This window comes from Oncorhynchus mykiss, chromosome 4, assembly GCF_013265735.2.
Source record: "Oncorhynchus mykiss isolate Arlee chromosome 4, USDA_OmykA_1.1, whole genome shotgun sequence".
In the NCBI taxonomy this organism is placed as follows: domain Eukaryota; kingdom Metazoa; phylum Chordata; class Actinopteri; order Salmoniformes; family Salmonidae; genus Oncorhynchus; species Oncorhynchus mykiss.
In genome coordinates, this window is record NC_048568.1 from 39088157 (window position 1) to 39105471 (window position 17315).

At 48.1% G+C, this 17315-nt stretch overlaps 1 protein-coding gene across 4 annotated transcripts in view; it reads left to right on the forward strand.

The window, feature by feature from the left end:
• Positions 1-17315, forward strand: part of LOC110521105 (signal-induced proliferation-associated 1-like protein 1) — a 151471-nt gene that overhangs the window by 52763 nt on the left and 81393 nt on the right. For all 4 annotated transcript variants that reach the window (XM_036976248.1, XM_036976250.1, XM_036976249.1 and 1 more), the window contains one exon: positions 9649-9708. The gene's annotated coding sequence lies outside the window, so the exon portion shown is untranslated. The remainder of the gene's footprint in view (positions 1-9648; positions 9709-17315) is intronic.

The following is a 17315-nucleotide window of genomic DNA, read 5'->3' on the forward strand; positions in this document are numbered from 1 at the left end:
GACTTTATTCCTCGTATGTACAGGATACACATAGTAAAATACAGGAAGGCACAATTTTATAGTCCAATATTTACACATGTTTTGGGGAAGGGGGGGGGTATTTAGGAATTTTGACTTCGATACCAAAACGACACCACGGCACCAAATTCCCAGAATGGCACTGATCAGGGGTGCCATGTGTTCTGTTCACTGGATCCAGACAGATCCACTCAGCTACTGCTCTGTTCACTGGATCCAGACAGATCCACTCAGCTACTGCTCTGTTCACTGGATCCAGACAGATCCACTCAGCTACTGCTCTGTTCACTGGATCCAGACAGATCCACTCAGCTACTGCTCTGTTCACTGGATCCAGACAGATCAACTCAGCTACTGCTCTGTTCACTGGATCCAGACAGATCAACTCAGCTACTGCTCTGTTCACTGGATACAGACAGATCAACAGACAGATCAACTCAGCTACTGCTCTGTTCACTGGATCCAGACAGATCAACTCAGCTACTGCTCTGTTCACTGGATCCAGACAGATCAACTCAGCTACTGCTCTGTTCACTGGATACAGACAGATCCACTCAGATACTGCTCTGTTCACTGGATCCAGACAGATCAACTCAGCTACTGCTCTGTTCACTGGATCCAGACAGATCAACTCAGCTACTGCTCTGTTCACTGGATCCAGACAGATCCACTCAGCTACTGCTCTGTTCACTGGATCCAGACAGATCAACTCAGCTACTGCTCTGTTCACTGGATCCAGACAGATCAACTCAGCTACTGCTCTGTTCACTGGATCCAGACAGATCCACTCAGCTACTGCTCTGTTCACTGGATCCAGACAGATCAACTCAGCTACTGCTCCGTTCACTGGATCCAGACAGATCAACTCAGCTACTGCTCTGTTCAATCGTCAGCCATCTTTTGAGTTCAATAACATTTACATTTGTCTTCAACATTTTTTGAGACAGCCGTGTATGGGTTAATGAATCCATCATACAATGAATTTGACATTTTATTTTTATTTTTATCAATCTAACTAATTAGCTATTATTTATTTGAATGGTCCTTCTCTATTGATAAACCAGGCCTATTCACAATACAGATGAGTACATATTTAATAGGAGCTTGTGCAGTCTGGTATTTAGTACTTTATTATTTTTTGGTTACAGTGAGAAGCTTCCTCTTGAGTGGGCAGCTTGATGAAAACCAAGAAAGTAGACCTCTGTTTACATCACATACACTGTCAAGCATTTCACACATTATTTAGAGACTGACTGTTAGCACTTGGTGGTCGACAGCAGCAGAGGCTTTAGATCAGGCAGGTGAACCTGCAGCCACAGTACTTCAGTAACATATAACATGAGTTCTCTAATTATCACTGTCTCTCTGTCTGTCTGTCTGTCTCTGTCGCTCTGTCGCTCTGTCTGACAACTCTTGGGCAGGCCAGGCTGAAGCAGACTGTGAGAGCAGACCAGCAGCTGTAGAACTAACCGTGTGGATTTCTCCTTCCTGTCAGGCTGCAGCAGGACTATGGCTTTAACAGGGCTCTCTCTCCTATCTTCCTCCTCACTCTCATGTTTCTTCCCTTCCCTCATTCCCATCAGTCTGCTCCTTCCTCCCTCTCTCAGGGTGATCTGTCTGCTCCTTCCTCCCTCTCTCAGGGTGATCTGTCTGCTCCTTCCTCCCTCTCTCAGGGTGATCTGTCTGCTCCTTCCTCCCTCTCTCAGGGTGATCTGTCTCCTGTGTCTGACATACGTGGCTCTACTGCCTGGTGGTGCTCTGACCCTAAACATTCCCCTATTACAACACATTCATGTGTTAGTGTCACCTAAGACTGATCTGTGTACATCTCTCATGGTGGGGCTCCCAATCATTAACCAGTAAAGTTGAGCGAGGGGGATTGAGCATGACTATGATAGAGGGAATCCCGTTTGAGAGAGTGACCCTGTCCTGAAGTAACCCTCTATCCCCTACCCTGTCCTTAAGCATCCCTCTAGTCTCTACTCTGTCCTGAAGCAACCCTCTAGTCTCTAATCTGTCCTGAAGCAATCCTCTAGTCTCTACCCTGTCCTGAAGCAACCCTCTATCCCCTACCCTGTCCTGAAGCAACCCTCTATCCCCTACCCTGTCCTGAAGCAACCCTCTAGTCTCTAATCTGTCCTGAAGCAACCCTCTAGTCTCTACCCTGTCCTGAAGCAACCCTCTAGTCTCTAATCTGTCCTGAAGCAATCCTCTAGTCTCTACCCTGTCCTGAAGCATCCCTCTAGTCTCTAATCTGTCCTGAAGCAATCCTCTAGTCTCTACCCTGTCCTGAAGCAACCCTCTTCTCCCTACTCTGTCCTGAAGCAACCCTCTAGTCTCTACCCTGTCCTGAAGCAACCCTCTAGTCTCTACTTCCCGCCATTGAGATAAGGAGTTGATTCAGTTCCTGGTGGTAGAAGCTCACTTTACTTCAGGTAACTGAGCTATGTGGTAGAGGGTAGGAGGGTGAGAGAGTGGTTGGTGCAACAGGGGGACATTAGCAAGAGGTTCAGCTATATTGTAGGCTGTTGGTTGGTGACCAGAATGTGTGCTTTGTGGGAGGCCTGGTGTGTGTGTGTGCGATCCTGTACTGTACGACAGAACTACACACATTTGAAAAACGGCACACGTAGCCTACATATCAATTAGATGTTGACCGATTATGATTTTTCAACACTGATACCCATTATTGGAGGGCCTAAAAAGCCGATACCGATTAATCGGTCGATTTTAATTTTTAAAAATTATTTATTTGTAATAATGACAATTACAACAATACTGAATTAACACTTATTTTAACATAATATAATACATCAATAAAATCAATTTAGCCTCAAGTAAATAATGAAACATGTTCAATTTGGTTTAAATAATGCAAAAACAAAGTGTTGGAGAAGAAAGTAAAAGTGCAATATGTGCCATGTAAGAAAGCTAACGTTTCAGTTCCTTGCTCAGAACATGAGAACATATGAAAGCTGGTGGTTCCTTTTAACATGAGTCTTCAATATTCCCAGGTAAGAAGTTTTAGGTTGTAGTTATTATAGGAATATTTCCCACTATATCATTTGTATTTAATTAACCTTTGACTATTGGATGTTCTTATAGGCACTTTAGTATTGCCAGTGTAACAGTATAGCTTCCGTCCCTCTCCTCCCTGGGCTCGAACCAGCAACACAACGACAACAGCCACCATCGAAACAGCGTTACCCATACAGAGCAAGGGAAACAACCACCCCAAGGCTCAGAGCGAGTGACGTTTGAAACGCTATTAGTGCGAGCTAACTAGCTAGCCATTTCATTTTGGTTACACCAGCCTCATCTCGGGAGTTTATAGGTTTGAAGTCATAAACAGCGCAATGCTTGACGCACAACAAAGAGCTGCTGGCAAAACGCACAAAAGTGCTGTTTGAATCAATATTTACGCGCCTGATTCTGCCTACCACCGCTCAGTCAGATACTTAGATACTTGTATGCTTGTATGCTCAGTCAGATTATATGCAACGCGGGACACGCTAGATAATATCTAGTAATATCATCAACCATGTGTAGTTAACTAGTGATTATGATTGATTGTTTTTTATAAGATAAGTTTAATGCTAGCTAGCAACTTAACTTGGCTTACTGCATTAATACCCTTTACAGACACAATGCAGCTACGCTAACGGGTCGATAGCAACAATTAATACCCTTTACAGACACAATGCAGCTACGCTAACGGGTCGATAGCGACAATTAATACCCTTTCAGACACAATGCAGCTACGCTAACGGGTCGATAGCAACAATTAATACCCTTTACAGACACAATGCAGCTACGCTAACGGGTCGATAGCGACAATTAATACCCTTTCAGACACAATGCAGCTACGCTAACGGGTCGATAGCAACAATTGATACCCTTTACAGACACAATGCAGCTACGCTAACGGGTCGATAGCGACAATTAATACCCTTTACAGACACAATGCAGCTACGCTAACGGGTCGATAGCGACAATTAATACCCTTTCAGACACAATGCAGCTACGCTAACGGGTCGATAGCAACAATTAATACCCTTTACAGACACAATGCAGCTACGCTAACGGGTCGATAGCGACAATTAATACCCCTTCAGACACAATGCAGCTACGCTAACGGGTCGATAGCGACAATTGATACCCTTTACAGACACAATGCAGCTACGCTAACGGGTCGATAGCAACAATTGATACCCTTTCAGACACAATGCAGCTATGCTAACGGGTCGATAGCGACAATTGATACCCTTTACAGACACAATGCAGCTACGCTAACGGGTCGATAGCGACAATTAATACCCCTTCAGACACTAAAACAAAGCGCCTGTTTTCAGACAGTAGAATTCTGCTCCGGAATAGAATGTTCAGCGTTGTTTCCCTGACAACGATAAATGTTGCTGATTGGTGTGTTGTTGTTGGTGTTTATGGTAGCTAGATGTGTTTTTATTTTTAATAAATGTCTTGGTAAATCATTGTATTTAACAAACTTTAAACTCCTTTTGTTTTTAAAATGTATCTTTATTTTTAAAGGAAGGAATGGTCTGTGTGCAGGAGGCAAGCAGCAGGTCAATATTATTTGATTGACAGTTCTGGTTGCCTAGTGATGGATTTAAGTTTGGCTTCAGAAGAGGTATTTCTTTACAGGCAAGGAAACAACAACAAAACATTTTTTCGGTTTGGGATTTTTCTTACCGTTAAGGATCCCAACTTCATGTAAATATTTTGACGTTGTTCTCTACACTGCTAGTGTGTTCACCAAGTCCCACCCTCCTGTATCACACAGAGCAGCAGAGACACGAGACAAGCACTCGGATAGGTCTGTTGGTGTTAAGGGAGAGGATCTGACTGGTTAAGGTAGGGGATCTGACTGGTTAAGGTAGGGGATCTGACTGGTTAAGGTAGGGGATCTGACTGGTTAAGGTAGGGGATCTGACTGGTTAAGGTAGGGGATCTGACTGGTTAAGGTAGGGGATCTGACTGGTTAAGGGAGAGGATCTGACTGGTTAAGGGAGAGGATCTGACTGGTTAAGGTAGGGGATCTGACTGGTTAAGGTAGGGGATCTGACTGGTTAAGGTAGGGGATCTGACTGGTTAAGGGAGAGGATCTGACTGGTTAAGGGAGAGGATCTGACTGGTTAAGGTAGGGGATCTGACTGGTTACGGTAGGGGATCTGACTGGTTACGGTAGGGGATCTGACTGGTTAAGGTAGGGGATCTGACTGGTTAAGGTAGGGGATCTGACTGGTTAAGGTAGGGGATCTGACTGGTTAAGGTAGGGGATCTGACTGGTTAAGGTAGGGGATCTGACTGGTTAAGGTAGGGGATCTGACTGGTTAAGGTAGAGGATCTGACTGGTTAAGGTAGAGGATCTGACTGGTTAAGGTAGGGGATCTGACTGGTTAAGGTAGGGGATCTGACTGGTTAAGGTAGAGGATCTGACTGGTTAAGGTAGAGGATCTGACTGGTTAAGGTAGAGGATCTGACTGGTTAAGGTAGGGGATCTGACTGGTTAAGGTAGGGGATCTGACTGGTTAAGGTAGAGGATCTGACTGGTTAAGGTAGAGGATCTGACTGGTTAAGGTAGAGGATCTGACTGGTTAAGGTAGAGGATCTGACTGGTTAAGGTAGAGGATCTGACTGGTTAAGGTAGGGGATCTGACTGGTTACGGTAGGGGATCTGACTGGTTAAGGTAGAGGATCTGACTGGTTAAGGTAGAGGAAGGACAGATAAACCCCTCCTCCGATCTCTAGATCCTAGTGGAGAAATATCTCTGTGTTAACTAACCGCAGCCTGGCAGGCTGGACCCATCGTCCTTTACTAACGTGGAGAGTCGTCTTCCAGGGTTTGGTTTGGGGACAACCCAACATTCCAGCTGCTGTCCCATGGTATTTCATCCTCATCATCATCATGCTCTGAATGACCAGGTGTGTGTTGGTATGCTTCAGCGTCAGACAGGCAGTCTGTTGCTGCCCCAGCACACCACAGGAAACACACACTCACATTGTAGAGGAAATTGGTGTGTGATAACATCTGCCAGTGTCCTGTTACAGTGTGTGTGATGGTGGCTGCCAGTGTCATGTTGGTGTGTGTGATGGTGGTTGCCAGTGTCCTGTTACAGTGTGTGTGATGGTGGCTGCCAGTGTCCTGTTACAGTATGTGTTCTGGTTGCTGCCAGTGTCCTGTTACAGTGTGTGTGATGGGGGCTGCCAGTGTCCTGTTACAGTGTGTGTGATGGTGGTTGCCAGTGTCCTGTTACAGTATGTGTCCTGGTTGCTGCCAGTGTCCTGTTACATTGTGTGTGATGGGGGCTGCCAGTGTCCTGTTACAGTGTGTGTGATGGGCGCTGCCAGTGTCCTGGTGGTTGCCAGTGTCCTGTTACAGTGTGTGTGATGGCGGCTGCCAGTGTCCTGGTGGTTGCCAGTGTCCTGTTACAGTGTGTGTGATGGTGGCTGCCAGTGTCCTGGTTGCTGCCAGTGTCCTGTTACATTGTGTGTGATGGGGGCTGCCAGTGTCCTGTTACAGTGTGTGTGATGGGCGCTGCCAGTGTCCTGGTGGTTGCCAGTGTCCTGTTACAGTGTGTGTGATGGCGGCTGCCAGTGTCCTGGTGGTTGCCAGTGTCCTGTTACAGTGTGTGTGATGGTGGCTGCCAGTGTCCTGTTACAGTATGTGTCCTGGTGGCTGCCAGTGTCCTGAAACGATGAATGAATGAATGAAACGAAAACAAAATAATGCAAACCGAACTCTCCAGATTTTCTTTAGACAGTTAAAACTTAATTAACCATCATATTCTCACATACAGTGCCTTGCGAAAGTATTCGGCCCCCTTGAACTTTGCGACCTTTTGCCACATTTCAGGCTTCAAACATAAAGATATAAAACTGTATTTTTTTGTGAAGAATCAACAACAAGTGGGACACAATCATGAAGTGGAACGACATTTATTGGATATTTCAAACTTTTTTAACAAATCAAAAACTGAAAAATTGGGCGTGCAAAATTATTAAGTTCAAGTTCACTAACAGTTAGGAGAGTTGTGTAGTCCATTGCAGCCTAACTTGTATTAAGACCTCTCTCCGATTTTTAAAACAATCCCCATCCCAGCATCCCCTGCTGTGTGGATCTGTAGCTGTTAGAGCCTCTCCAGATGTGTGTGTAGGAGGCAGAACATATCTGTTTCCACAGCTGAATGGATCCTCTTGGAAAACCCTGTCGGGGAGGGAGAAGGGGAGGGAGAAGGGGAGGGAGAGAGCGGGTTGGAGGGGAGGGAGAGAGCGGGTTGGAGGGGAGGGAGAGAGCGGGTTGGAGGGGAGGGAGAAGGGGAGGGAGAAGGGGAGGGAGAGAGCGGGTTGAAGGGGAGGGAGAGAGCGGGGAGGGAGAGAGCGGGGAGGGAGAGAGCGGGGAGGGAGAGAGCGGGGAGGGAGAGAGCGGGGAGGGAGAGAGCGGGGAGGGAGGGAGAAGGGGAGGGAGAAGGGGAGGGAGAGAGCGGGGAGGGAGAGAGCGGGGAGGGAGAGAGCGGGGAGGGAGAGAGCGGGGAGGGAGAGAGCGGGGAGGGAGAAGGGGAGGGAGAGAGCGGGTTGGAGGGGAGGGAGAGAGCGGGTTGGAGGGGAGGGAGAAGGGGAGGGAGAGAGCGGGTTGGAGGGGAGGGAGAGAGCGGGTTGGAGGGGAGGGAGAGAGCGGGTTGGAGGGGAGGGAGAAGGGGAGGGAGAGAGCGGGGAGGGAGAAGGGGAGGGAGAGAGCGGGGAGGGAGAAGGGGAGGGAGAGAGCGGGGAGGGAGAAGGGGAGGGAGAGAGCGGGAGGGAGAAGGGGAGGGAGAGAGCGGGTTGGAGGGGAGGGAGAGAGGATGTTGAAGGGGAGGGATAGAGCGGGTTGGAGGGGAGGGAGAGAGCGGGTTGGAGGGGAGGGAGAGAGCGGGTTGGAGGGGAGGGAGAGAGCGGGTTGGAGGGGAGGGAGAGAGCGGGTTGGAGGGGAGGGAGAGAGCGGGGAGGGAGAGAGCGGGGAGGGAGAGCGCGGGGAGGGAGAGAGCGGGGAGGGAGAGAGCGGGGAGAGAGCGGGGAGGGAGAAGGGGAGGGAGAGAGCGGGGAGGGAGAGAGCGGGGAGAGAGCGGGGAGGGAGAAGGGGAGGGAGAGAGCGGGGAGGGAGAAGGGGAGGGAGAGAGCGGGAGGGAGAAGGGGAGGGAGAGAGCGGGTTGGAGGGGAGGGAGAGAGCGGGTTGGAGGGGAGGGAGAGAGCGGGTTGGAGGGGAGGGAGAGAGCGGGTTGGAGGGGAGGGAGAGAGCGGGTTGGAGGGGAGGGAGAGAGCGGGTTGAAGGGGAGGGAGAGAGCGGGTTGGAGGGGAGGGAGAGAGCGGGTTGGAGGGAGGAGGGGAGGGAGAGAGCGGGTTGGAGGGGAGGGAGAGAGCGGGTTGGAGGGGAGGGAGAAGGGGAGGGTGAGAGCGGGTTGGAGGGGGGTCTGGATGTTTAAAGACTGATACAGATGCCTGGGTACACAGGGGAGATACCAGGGTTGTTTTAATACCACCCGTAGTAGGGATACACATTTTGGTACATTTTCCTGCTGACTAACCAACCCTCATTAACCGGTTCACAACCGGTTCGATGTATTTATTTTCCTCTCCCTCCAAACAGTAGAATGACGTGAACAACAGAAAATACTATGTGCACATATACACGGAACGGAAATGTTTCATTATTAAGAGCTTAGAGAAACATGCAACAGTAGGAAGCCTGTCGTCTTACAGACAAAAGACTATTATAGTCTGTTATTGAACAACTCCTGTGAGGAAGCGGCTCAGAAAACGTCATTCACAGGAAAACACTGCTCTAAACAGAATACGTAATGCAAGTATGAATTTCTCTGAAGAGAAACATAGAAAGTGGGGGGGGGATCTAATGGCAACAACCACTGTAGTAGGACGGGTTGCTGATATGACTAGGATCTCCATTCCCCACTTCTCCCTCTCACCCTTCTCTCTCTCCCGCCCCCTCTTTCACTCCTGAGGGACTCTTTCTCTAGGCTGTATTGGTTACTTGAGTAACCCCCCCCCCCCCCCAGTCCCCCCCTCTGGGTTTTCAAGCAGTGTTGTTATTTTGGGATGTGCTATTTTGCTACATTTATCTCATTTTAGTTCTGCTCTGTCCGCCAAGTTGACTCTCACACGGTGTCTCTATGTCAGAACTTGTCGTGTGTCTCTGCTGTTGGGTGGAACTTCAGACCCACTAGGTGATGTAATGCTAGCCTGTGCTCAGTCCCAAATGACACATTTTTCACTATATAGTGCAATACCCATAGGACTCTGGTCAAAAGTAACACACCATTAGGGAAACTCTCCGGTCCCAGATTTGTTTTTAATGCTGTGTAGACAGTCCCTATGGTCGTTGAAATGCCAAAACATGGCTGTAGGAGTTGGCAAGAGAGCAAAAAACAGATCTGGGACCAGGCTAGATATGATTCATGGATGTTTTGGGTTGGTTTGGACGAATGGATGGCATGTTTTCGATTTGGTTGGATGCATGTCCAGAATGCTGAAGAGAAAAGATTGCTGTGACGTTCTCCCATAACGACATATTGTTTTAGTTCCTGTTTCGATCCTGAAATGTCCCTCTTTTTCCTCCAGATCATCCTGAGAGACGGACACACACAGGGCAGGAGAATGTACCAGACACTGACGCCTCTTGTAAGTAGGCTTCAAAGTTCCTTTAAAGGTTTTAGCCAACGTTTCTGACGTTGCTTTGTATGACTGACTGTTAACCTCTTTGGTCTAGGGGGCAGTATTTTCACATCTGGATGAGAAGCGTGCCCAAAGTAAACTGCCTGTTACTCAGGCCCAGAAGCTAGGATATGCATATAGATTTGGATAGAAAACACTCTAAAGTTTCTAAAACTGTTAAAACATGTCTGTGTGTATAACAGAACTGATATGGCAGGCGAAACCCCGAGGACAAACCATCCAGAAAAAACTAAAATGTTTTTAATGCTTTTGTTTTTGCTGGGCGCTGCTCTCAGATAATCGCATGGTGTGCTTTCGCCGTAAAGCCTTTTTGAAATCTGACACAGTGGCTGGATTATCAAGAAATTAAGTTTCTAACTGATGTATGACACTTGTATTTTCATGAATGTTAAATATGACTATTTCTGTCATTTGAATTTCGCGCTTTGCATTTTCACCGTAAGTTGTCGAGATGGGACGCACGGATCCGCAAGAAGTTAAAGGGATTGTTTATGACTGAGGGTTAAAGGGATTGTTTATGACTGAGGGTTAAAGGGATTGTTTATGACTGACGGTTAAAGGGATTGTTTATGACTGACGGTTAAAGGGATTGTTTATGACTGACGGTTAAAGGGATTGTTTATGACTGACGGTTAAAGGGATTGTTTATGACTGACGGTTAAAGGGATTATTTATGACTGACGGTTAATTAAAGGGATTGTTTATGACTGACGGTTAAAGGGATTGTATTGTTTATGACTGACGGTTAAAGGGATTGTATTGTTTATGACTGACGGTTAAAGGGATTGTATTGTTTATGACTGACAGTTAAAGGGATTGTTTATGACTGACGGTTAAGGGGATTGTTTATGACTGACGGTTAAAGGGATTGTATTGTTTATGACTGACAGTTAAAGGGATTGTATTGTTTATGACTGACAGTTAAAGGGATTGTTTATGACTGACGGTTAAGGGGATTGTTTATGACTGACGGTTAATTAAAGGGATTGTTTATGACTGACGGTTAAAGGGATTATTTATGACTGACTGTTAATTAAAGGGATTGTTTATGACTGACTGTTAATTAAAGGGATTATTTGTGACTGACGGTTAAGGGGATTGTTCTCATAAACAATCCCTTTATGCGGCTCTCTGAGCAGGGTTTTAAATTCACTGTAGATTCTAGCACTGGGCAGCAGGTAGCCTAGCAGTTAAGAGAGTTGGGCCAGTAACCCGAAAGGTCACTGTTCACCTAGTTGGCTCTGGGGATTCAAACCAATCTGTCAATGTGCCCTTGAGCTAGAGCGCCAAGTCACTAGAGCGCCAAGTCACTAGAGCGCCAAGTCACTAGAGCGCCAAGTCACTAGAGCGCCAAGTCACTAGAGCGCCAAGTCACTAGAGCGCCAAGTCACTAGAGCGCCAAGTCACTAGAGCGCTAAGTCACTAGAGCACTTAACTTGAATCCCTCCTGTAAATGGCTCTGGATAAGAGCGTCTGCAAAGTGGCCGAAATGTTAAATGGTTGGTTGTCAAGGATACTGCTGTGCTGTTCTGTTTCCTCTGGCATGGTAGATGGGGTTTCGAAGAGTTCCTATTCCTATCTTGGATCGGTGGGATGTTTATTATGTGAAGTAAAGTGTTTTAAAAAAAATAATTATTAGAAATTGTGTCTCTGTCGTATTTAAATCCAGTAATAACTAGTAAAAAGGAAAGGAGAGCTATTGAGAATTTTCCCATCTACCCAAATGGCTGTTAGATGTCCTCTCTCCCTCCGCTCAACCACTTCACAACCAACCGCTTTTCATCTCAGCAGAACAGAACACCTTTTACAAAGACTCATGGGGCTTTTAGAACAATAACACTTGTGTTTTTACGGGAGGAAAGTAGTGAGTAGGCGACCCTCATCTTCTCTTATCGAGGTAGAATAGCATGTAGTGTTCCCTGACAAATGCTATCCTCCTCCTCCCAACTTTGCTGGCGCTGCTGTCTTGGAGAGCTGCTATCCTCCTCCTCCTCACCCTCCTTCTCCTCCTCCTCACCCTCCTTCTCCTCCTCACCCTCCTCATCCTCCCCCTCCTCCTCCTCCTCCCCCTCCTCCTCCTCCTCCTCCTCCTCCTCACCCTCCTTCTCCTCCTCCTCACCCTCCTTCTCCTCCTCCTCACCCTCCTCATCCTCCTCCTCCCCCTCCTCATCCTCCTCCTCCCCCTCCTCCTCCTCACCCTCCTTCTCCTCACCCTGCTCCTCCTCCTCCTCCTCCTCCTCCTCCTCCTCCTCCTCCCCCTCCTCCTCCCAGCTTTGCTGGAGCTGCTGTCTCGGAGAGCTGCTATCCTCCTCCTCCTCACCCCCCCCTCCTCCTCCTCCTCCTCCCAGCTTTGCTGGAGCTGCTGTCTCGGAGAGCTGCTATCCTCCTCCTCCTCACCCCCCCCTCCTCCTCCTCCTCCTCCCAGCTTTGCTGGAGCTGCTGTCTCGGAGAGCTGCTATCCTCCTCCTCACCCTCCACCACCTCCACCTCACCCTCCTCCTCCTCCTCCTCCTCCTCCTCACCCTCCTCCTCCTCCTCCTCACCCTCCTCCTCCTCCTCCTCCTCCTCCTCCTCCTCCTCCTCCTCCTCACTCTCCTCCTCCTCCTCCTCCTCCTCACACTGTACTCTACATTGGAAGCAGAGAGAGACAGAGTAGGGAAAGTAGGTGAAATGGGGAACTATAGAATAAACAACATGAGCTGGCGCACACCCATAAAAAATATATGTTGTGTGGAGGTGCTGATTAACGGCGAATAAACTATCGAACATAGAGTCAGTCACACACTCTAAATATAAACTCAGTCATTTATTGGGTAAATCACCAACGTTTTCAGCCATCACTGTGTCTTCTTCAGGGTAATGTCATGGATACATGAACCAGGTTATGGAGACAAACTAATTGCACTGTTTGTTTACATAACATCATGTATTCATGCCATTACCCTGAAGAAGGCACAGTGATGCCTGAAAACCTTGGTGATTTACCCAATAAATGACTGGGAAATGGGAAATGGTCATAATGTTTTTTCTTAATTAGTGGTGGTAAAATATGAAGCATGATTCAGGTCTACAGACGGACACGGATAACAGTGGAAACGCCGAGATGAGCTTCCTGGGTCGTCCGTATCATCTGCCTATCACAGGCCAACATGGACGTAGTCGTGCTCTCCAAATGTATAACTAGGATGAGATATAGATTTACAGCCGGGTTCTTTTTTTTCCCATTCTCCTCCCTGAGAGAGTGGACGGCTACGCAGAGCCATTATTCTGCTGAACACTGTGATTAGGGCTTGTCTAGCGTGACACACTGCTCTTCCTGCCTTTCGCTAGCCTCTACCCGGGGGGTAATGAGAAGGCTTTGATTTGAGCCTGGTGCTGGTGACAGTTTCTGCGTGTGTGTTCAGACTACAGAATGCCTCTTGAGTTAGTCACACGGACAGACAGCTGGGAGAATGGGATGTTTTTTTTTGACAGGTGTGTGTGTCTTTTGGAAGAGTGGTGATGGGAAAAGAGATCAGGGTGTTAATGGGATCAACCTAGAGCCCAAGTGCATTGTGGTTAACCACAGGCTGAAAGGTGTTTAGACCTCACGTCCATCAGACCAATCATACACTTAAAACGCAGGTTTCTAGCCCAGCTGCAGGGAGTCTTTAATCTGTTGTTAGTAATGTTTTTTTTAAACAGATTTTGGACAAGGGATCCGTGAAGTAAGTTGAGGCTGTATATATTTTTTTACTTTTCAGATTTAAACTTAAATCCACGTTAACCACCTATGTCAAATTATATTGATATATCTGGTGGTGTTGGTTATAGGAGCGCTGGTCTCTCTGCATTACAGGAGGAGCGCTGGTTTATCTGCATTACAGGAGGAGCGCTGGTCTATCTGCATTACAGGAGGAGCGCTGGTCTCTCAGCATTACAGGAGGAGCGCTGGTCTCTCAGCATTACAGGAGGAGCGCTGGTCTCTCAGCATTACAGGAGGAGCGCTGGTCTCTCAGCATTACAGGAGGAGCGCTGGTCTCTCAGCATTACAGGAGGACAGCTGGTCTCTCTGCATTACAGGAGGACAGCTGGTGGTGTTGGTTATAGGAGCGCTGGTCTCTGCATTACAGGAGGAGATCTGGTGGTGTTGGTTATAGGGGTGCTGGTCTCTGCATTACAGGAGGACAGCTGGTCTCTCTGCATTACAGGAGGACAGCTGGTCTCTCAGTTTCACACCACCTCCGTTGATAACACCTTCCCGGAACGTCTGTGGGGAGATGAATAATGTTCTCGTCTAGGTGAAATAAAGACATTGGTGATTTAAAATGCAGCCCTGTTCTCCCTCGCTCCCATAAGCAGTTGATTATACTCCCATCGGTAAGCATTGTGATAATGTTAACGTCTGAACAAAGGGATGAACTTGAAGGCATAACCCAATGATTATTCTATCAGCCCAACATACACAGTACATCTAAACTCAGCAAGAAACGTCCAGCAAGTTCCCGGACATTTCTGGGGGGGAATGGCCCTAGCCCTCACCCTCCGATCCAACAGGTCCCAGACATGTCTGGGGGGAATGGCCCTAGCCCTCACCCTCCGATCCAACAGGTCCCAGACATTTCTGGGGAGAATGGCCCTAGCCCTCACCCTCCGATCCAACAGGTCCCAGACGTGCTCAATGGGATTGAGATCTGGGCTCTTCACTGGCCATGGCAGAACACTGACATTCCTGTCTTGCAGGAAATCAGGCACATAACGAGCAGTATGGTTGGTGGCATTGTCATGCTGGAGCGTCATGTCAGGATGAGCCTGCAGGAAGGGTACCACATGAGGGAGGAGGATGTCTTCCCTGTAACGCACAGCGTTGAGATTGCCTGCAATGACGACAAGCTCAGTCTAATGATGCTGTGACACACCGCCCCAGACCATGACGGACCCTCCACCTCCAAATCGATCCCGCTCCAGAGTACAGGCCTCGGTGTAACGCTAATTTGTCAGTGAAGAGCACTTTTTGTCAGTCCTGTCTGGTCCAGCGATGGTGGGTTTGTGCTCATAGGCACCATTGTTGCTGGTGATGTCTGGTGAGGACCTGCCTTACAACAGGTCTACAAGCCCTCAGTCCAATCTCTCTCAGCTTATGGCGGACAGTCTAAACACTGATGGAACACTGTGTTTTGGAGCACTGTGTGTTCCTGGTGTAACTCGGGCAGTTGCTGTTGCCATCCTGTACCTGTCCCGCAGGTATGATGTTCAGATGTAGCGATCCTGTGCAGGTGTTGCCACTGCGAGGATGATCAGCTGTCCATCCTGTCTCAATGTAGCGCTGTCTTAGGCGTCACACAGTACGGACATTGCAATTTATTGCCCTGGTCACATCTGCAGTCCTCATGCCTCCTTGCAGCATACCTAAGGCATGTTCACGCAGATGAGCAGGGACCCTGGGCATCTCTCTTTTGGTGTTTTTTCAGAGTCAGTATAAAGGCCTCTTTTGTGTTTTAAGTTTTCGTAACTGTGACCTTAATTGCCTACCGTCTGTAAGCTGTTAGTGTCTTAACGACCGTTCCACAGGTGCATGTCCATTAATTGTTTATGGTTCATTGAACAAGCATGGGAAACAGTATTTAAACCCTATCAAAGATAATTTAAAGACAGGGTCCTGAAAATGGACGTCTCTTTTTTTGCTGAGTTTATCTGTATAACTCTGGGGCTCATGTGGGAGGAGGGGCAGTGGGAGGAGGGGCAGTGGGCTTCTTGTTCAGGATGAGAGCTACAGAATCAGACCTCATTGATGCCATTTATGTCTTCATGTAAAACCTCCTTCTACCCAGCCTCTGGTGTTGTCACTCTGTCTTCATGTAAAACCTCCTCCTTCTACCCAGCCTCTGGTGTTGTCACACTGTCTTCATGTAAAACCTCCTCCTTCTACCCAGCCTCTGGTGTCGTCACACTGTCTTCATGTAAAACCTCCTCCTTCTACCCAGCCTCTGGTGTTGTCACTCTGTCTTCATGTAAAACCTCCTCCTCTTACCCAGTCTCTGGTGTTGTCACTCTGTCTTCATGTAAAACCTCCTCCTCCTACCCAGCCTCTGGTGTTGTCACTCTGTCTTCATGTAAAACCTCCTCCTACCCAGCCTCTGGTGTTGTCACTCTGTCTTCATGTAAAACCTCCTCCTCCTACCCAGCCTCTGGTGTTGTCACTCTGTCTTCATGTAAAACCTCCTCCTCCTACCCAGCCTCTGGTGTTGTCACACTGTCTTCATGTAAAACCTCCTCCTCTTACCCAGCCTCTGGTGTTGTCACTCTGTCTTCATGTAAAACCTCTTCCTACTACCCAGCTTCTGGTGTCGTCACACTGTCTTCATGTAAAACCTCCTCCTTCTACCCAGCCTCTGGTGTTGTCACTCTGTCTTCATGTAAAACCTCTTCCTATTACCCAGCCTCTGGTGTCGTCACACTGTCTTCATGTAAAACCTCCTCCCACCCAGCCTCTGGTGTCATATTGTCACACTGTTTGTCAAGTGATGTATTCTGTTGAGGAATGCCCTACTAACAGTGTATTCTGTTGAGGAATGCCCTACTAACAGTGTATTCTGTTGAGGAATGCCCTACTAACAGTGTATTCTGTTGAGGAATGCCCTACTAACAGTGTATTCTGTTGAGGAATGCCCTACTAACAGTGTATTCTGTTGAGGAATGCCCTACTAACAGTGTATTCTGTTGAGGAATGCCCTACTAACAGTGTATTCTGTTTAGGAATGCCCTACTAACAGTGTATTCTGTTGAGGAATGCCCTACTAACAGTGTATTCTGTTGAGGAATGCCCTACTGACAGTGTATTCTGTCCCAGACACAGTGACCTATTGTTCCTCTCTGACACGCCACACAACAGACCCTTTGTCTGAAACAACCTTTTTTTGAACCGTAGTCCGTGGCAGTTACAGAGAGAGGACCCCTTTTGGCTGACACAGCGTGCCTGAGCTAAAAACACACAACACTTACCACGCTGCTGCTTCCCCATGAGCTCCATGGAGAAGGACTCCCTTCCCTCAGTCATCCCCATGAGCTCCATGGAGAAGGACTCCCTTCCCTCAGTCTTCCCCATGAGCTCCATGGAGAAGGACTCCCTTCCCTCAGTCTTCCCCATGAGCTCCAAGGAGAAGGACTCCCTTCCCTCAGTCTTCCCCATCAGCTCCATGGAGAAGGACTCCCTTCCCTCAGTCTTCCCCATGAGCTCCATGGAGAAGGACTCCCTTCCCTCAGTCTTCCCCATGAGCTCCATGGAGAAGGACTCCCTTCCCTCAGTCTTCCCCATGAGCTCCATGGAGAAGGACCCCCTTCCCTCAGTCTTCCCCATGAGCTCCATGGAGAAGGACTCCCTTCCCTCAGTCTTCCCCATGAGCTCCAAGGAGAAGGACTCCCTTCCCTCAGTCTTCCCCATGAGCTCCATGGAGAAGGACTCCCTTCCCTCAGTGTAGTAGGCCAGGTGTGTGTCCACACATGATCACTTACTTCAACGGGGACATTTGATTGCACCGTCCAATACAAATAATACCAATAAATACACAATTAAT